Genomic DNA, 4,804 nt, shown 5'->3' on the forward strand with positions numbered 1-4,804 from the left:
TAGGGACATGGATGCACCTGGAAACCATCATTCTCAGCAAACTATCACAAGAACAGAAAACCAAACACCGCATGTTCTCACTCATAGGTGGGAACTGAACAATGAGACCACTTGGACTCGTTAAGGGGAACATCACACACCGGAGCCTATCATGGGGAGGGGGTATGGGGGAGGGATTGCATTGGAAGTTATACCTGAAGTAAATGGAGAGTTGATGGGTGCTGACGAGTTGATGAGTGCAGCATGCCAAGATGACACAAGTATACATATGTAACAAACCTGCACGTTATCCACATGTACCCTAGAACTTAAAGTATAATAATTAAAAAAAAAACTAGAAAGAAGCTATCTGTGAAACTGGTTTTGTAGAATCTGTGCAGGGACATTTTGAACCTCACCTTAGGCCTATAGAAGAAAACCGAATATCCCACAATAAAAACTAGAAAGAAGCTATCCGTGAAACTGCTTTGTGATGTGTGGATTCAGCTCACAGAGTTAAACCTTTCATGACAATCAGCAAGTTCGAAACTCTGTTTTGGTGCAATCTGCTAAGGAACATGTCAGAGTTCACCACGGCTTATACTGAAAAACTGAATATCCCACAATAAAGACTAAAAAGAAGCTATCTGTAAAACGGCTTTGTGATGTGTGGAATTAGATCACAGTGCTAAACTTTCCTTTACATTCAACAGGTTGGAAACACTGTGTTTGTAGAATCTGTGGAGGGAGATTTCAGAGCTCACTGAGGCCTATAGTATAAAACTGGAGATCTTGTGATAAAAACTAAACAGAAGGTATCTGTTAAACTACTATGTAATGTGTGGATTCAGCTCACACATTTACACATTTAAACCTTTCTTGACATTTCACAGGTTTTTTAAAACAGTATTTTTTAGAATCTGCATAGGGACATTTCTAATCTCACTAAGGACTACAGTGAAAAACCGAACATCTTATGATAAAACTAAAAAGAAGGTATCTGTGAACTGCTTTGTGATGTGTGGAATCCACTCAGAGAGGTATACTTTTCTTTATATTCCGAATTTGGAAACTTTTTTTTTTTTTTAATAGAATCTGCAAAATGACATTTTGAAGCTCACTGAGGCCTATAGTGAAATACCGAATATCCAGCAATAAAAACTAGAAAGAAGCTATCTGTGTAACCACTTCATGATGTGTGGATTCAGCTCACAGAGTTAAATATTTCTTTACATTCAGCAGGATGATAAAACCGTTTTTATACAATATGTGAAGGAACATTTCAGAGCTTACTGAGTCTTATAGAGAAAAATTGAATATCCCACAGTAAAAACTAGATAGAAGCTATATGTGAAATCTCTTTGCGATGTGCGGATTCAGCTCATGCTGTTAAATTTTTTTTTTTTTAATTCAACAGGTTGGAAACACTGTTTTTGTAGAATCTGAGAAGGGACACGTTGAAGCTCACTGAAACCTAAGTGAAAAACCAAATATCCCACACAAAACATAGTAAGAAGCTATCTGTGAAACTGCTTTGTGATGTGTGGATTCAGCTCTCAGAGTTAAACATTTATTTACATTCAGAAGGTTAGAAACATTCTTTCTGTAGAATCTGTAAAGGGACATTTTGGAGCTCAGTGAGGCCTATCATGTAAAACCAAATGTCTTGCAATACAAACGAGAAAGAAGGTGTTTGTGAAACTGCATTGTGATGAGAGGAATCAGCTCATAGAGATAAAACTTTCTTTACATTTAGCTGGTTGGAAACACGCCTTTAGTAGAATTTGCAAAGGGAAATTTCAGAGCTCACCTAGGCCTATAGTGAAAAACTGAACATCCCACAATAACATCTAGAAAAATGATAATTGTGAAACTGCTTCATGATGTGTGGATTCAGCTGACAGAGTTAAACCTTAATTTGCATTCAACAGGCTGGTAACACTGTTTATTAGAATCTGTGAAGAAACATTTTGGAGCTCACTGAGATCTACAGAGAAAGCAGAATATCCTGCATTAAAAACTAGAAAGATGTTGTCTGTTAAACTGCTTTTTGATGTCTGGACTTAGCTCACAGAGTTCAAACTTTCTTTCCATTCAATAGGTTGTAAACACTATTTTTGTAGAATCTGTGATGGGACATTTCAGATCTCACTGAAACCTATAGTGAAAAACAGATATTTCCATGATAAAAACTAGAAAGACCCTATCTGTGAAACAGCTTTGTGATGTGTGGATTCAGTTTACAATGTAAAATCTTTATTTACATTCAGCAGGTGGAAAACACTGTTTTTGTAGAATGTGGAGAGAGGTTTTGGAGCTCACTGAGACCTATAGTTACAAACAGAATGCCCTGTGACAAAACCTTTAAAAAAGTATCTGTTAAACTGCATTGTGATGTGTGGATTCAGCTCATGACGTTACACCATTGTTTACATTCAGCAATTGGAAATACGGTTCTTGTTGAATACGCAAAGGGAGATTTTTGATCTCACTGATGTCTGAAGTGAAAATCTGAATATCCTGCAATTACAAATTAGAAAGAAATTATCTGTGAAACTGCTTTGTGATATGTGGATTCAGTTCACAGAGGCAAAATTTCTTTATATTCAGCAAGTTGAATCACTGGTTTTTCAGAATCTGTGAAGGGACATTTTGGAGCTTACTGAGGCATACGTTGAAACAGTAAACATTTTACAATAAAAACTAGAAAGAAGTTATCTATGAAACCTCTTTGTGATGTGTGGAATAAGATCAAAGAGCTAACCCTTTCTTTATGTTCAGCTGGTTGGAAACACTATTTTTGTAGAATCTGCAAAGGGACATTTCAAAACTCACTGAAACATATAGTGAAAAGCTGAATATTCAGTCATTAAAAATTAGAAAGAAGCATCTGTTAAACTGCTTTGTGAGGTGTAGATTCAGCTCACAGAGTCAAACATTTGTTTATATTCAACAAGTTTGAAACACTGTTTTTGTGTAATCAGTGAAGGGACATTTCAAAGTTGACTGAGTCCCATAATGAAAAACCAAATCTCCTGTGATAAAAAATCAAAAGGTGTCTGTAAAACCGCTTTGTGATGTGTGGATTCAGCTCACAGAGTTAAACCTTTCTTTACATTCAGCATACTGGAAATACGGTTTTTGCAGAATCTGCCAAGTGGCATTTTGGAGATCACTGAGGCCTATAGCAAAAATCAAATATTTTGCTATAAAAACTAGAAAGAAGGTATCTGTGAAACTGAAACTGCTTTGTGATATCTGGATACAACTCATAAGAGTTAAAACTTTTTTTACACTCAGCAGGTTTGAAACATTGTTTTTGTAGAATCTGCGAAGGGACATTTTGGTGCTCACTGAGGCCTTTGGTGAAAAACTGAATATCCTGTGATTAACACTAGAAAGAAGCCTCTGTGAAACTGCTTTGTGATGTATGTGTACAGCTCACATATTTAAACATTTATTTACATTTAGCAGGTTGGAAACACTGTTTTGTAGAATATGTGAAGGGACACTTTGGAGATTACTGAAACATGTAGTGAAAAACCAAATATCCTGCAATAAAAGCTTCAGCATTCCAAACATTCAGCAGGCTGGAAACACTGCTTTTGTAGAATGTGCGAAGAGACATTTTGGAACCCACAGAGGCCTATAGTGAAAAACTGAATATGTTGCAATAAATACTAGAAAGAAGCTTTCTGTGAAACCACTTTGTGATGTGTAGATTCAGTTCAGATTTCAACCTCTCTTTACATGCAGCCTGTTGGAAATACTGTTTTTGTGGAATCTGTGAAGAGATAGTTTGGATGTAACTGAGGCCTATAGTGAAAAACAGAATATCTTGTGATAAAAATCACAATCTGAAAACCTGCTTTGTGATGTGTTGATTCAGCTCACAGAGCTAAACCTTTCTGTACATTCAGCAGATTGGAAACACTGTTTTTGTAGAATTTGTGAGAAAATGTTTTGGAACTCACTGAGGCATATATTGACAAACCAAATAGTTGAGATAAAAACTTGAAAGAAGGTATCTCTGAAACTGTTTTGTGATGTGTGGATTCAATTCTCAATGTTAAACCATTCTTTACATTTAGCAGATTTGTCATTTTTGTAGAATCGTGAAAAAGTGAATACCCTGTGATAAATATGAGAAATAAAGCTCTCTGTGAAACCTCTTTGTGATACATAAATTGAACTTACAGAATTTTTTTACATTCAGCAGATTGGAAACACTGTTTTTGTAGAAATTGTGAAGAAACATTTTGGAACTCACCGAGTTCTATAATGAAAAACAGAATATCCCACAATGAAAACTAGAAAGAAGCTGTCTGTGAAATGACTTTGGGATGTTGCATTCAACTCTGAGATTTAAGTATTTTGTTACATTAAGCAGGTTGGAAACACTGTTTTTGTAGAATCTGTGATGGAATATTTTGGAGCTCACAGAGACCTATAGTGAAAAACTTAATGTTCCTGTGATAAAAACCATAAAAAAATTATATGTGAAACCACTTTGGGATATGTAAATTCAGCTCAAAGAGTTAAATATTTTCTTGCATTCAGCAGGTTGAAAACACTGTTTTGTAGAACCTGCAAAGGGACATTTTAAAGCTCACAGAGGCCTATATGGAAATACTGAATACCCCACAATATGAACTAGAAATAAGCTATCTGTTAAACCACTTTGGAATGTGTAGATTCATCTCACAGAGTTAAACATTTCTTTTGATTCAGCAGTTTGGAAGCACCCTTTTTAGAGAATCTGCAAAGGGACATTTGAAAGCCCATTGAGGGATGTGTGGATTCAGTTTACAATGTAAAATCTTTA

The sequence above is a fragment of the Mandrillus leucophaeus genome, unplaced genomic scaffold (assembly GCF_000951045.1).
Source record: "Mandrillus leucophaeus isolate KB7577 unplaced genomic scaffold, Mleu.le_1.0 Scaffold1707, whole genome shotgun sequence".
Classification (NCBI taxonomy): Eukaryota; Metazoa; Chordata; class Mammalia; order Primates; family Cercopithecidae; genus Mandrillus; species Mandrillus leucophaeus.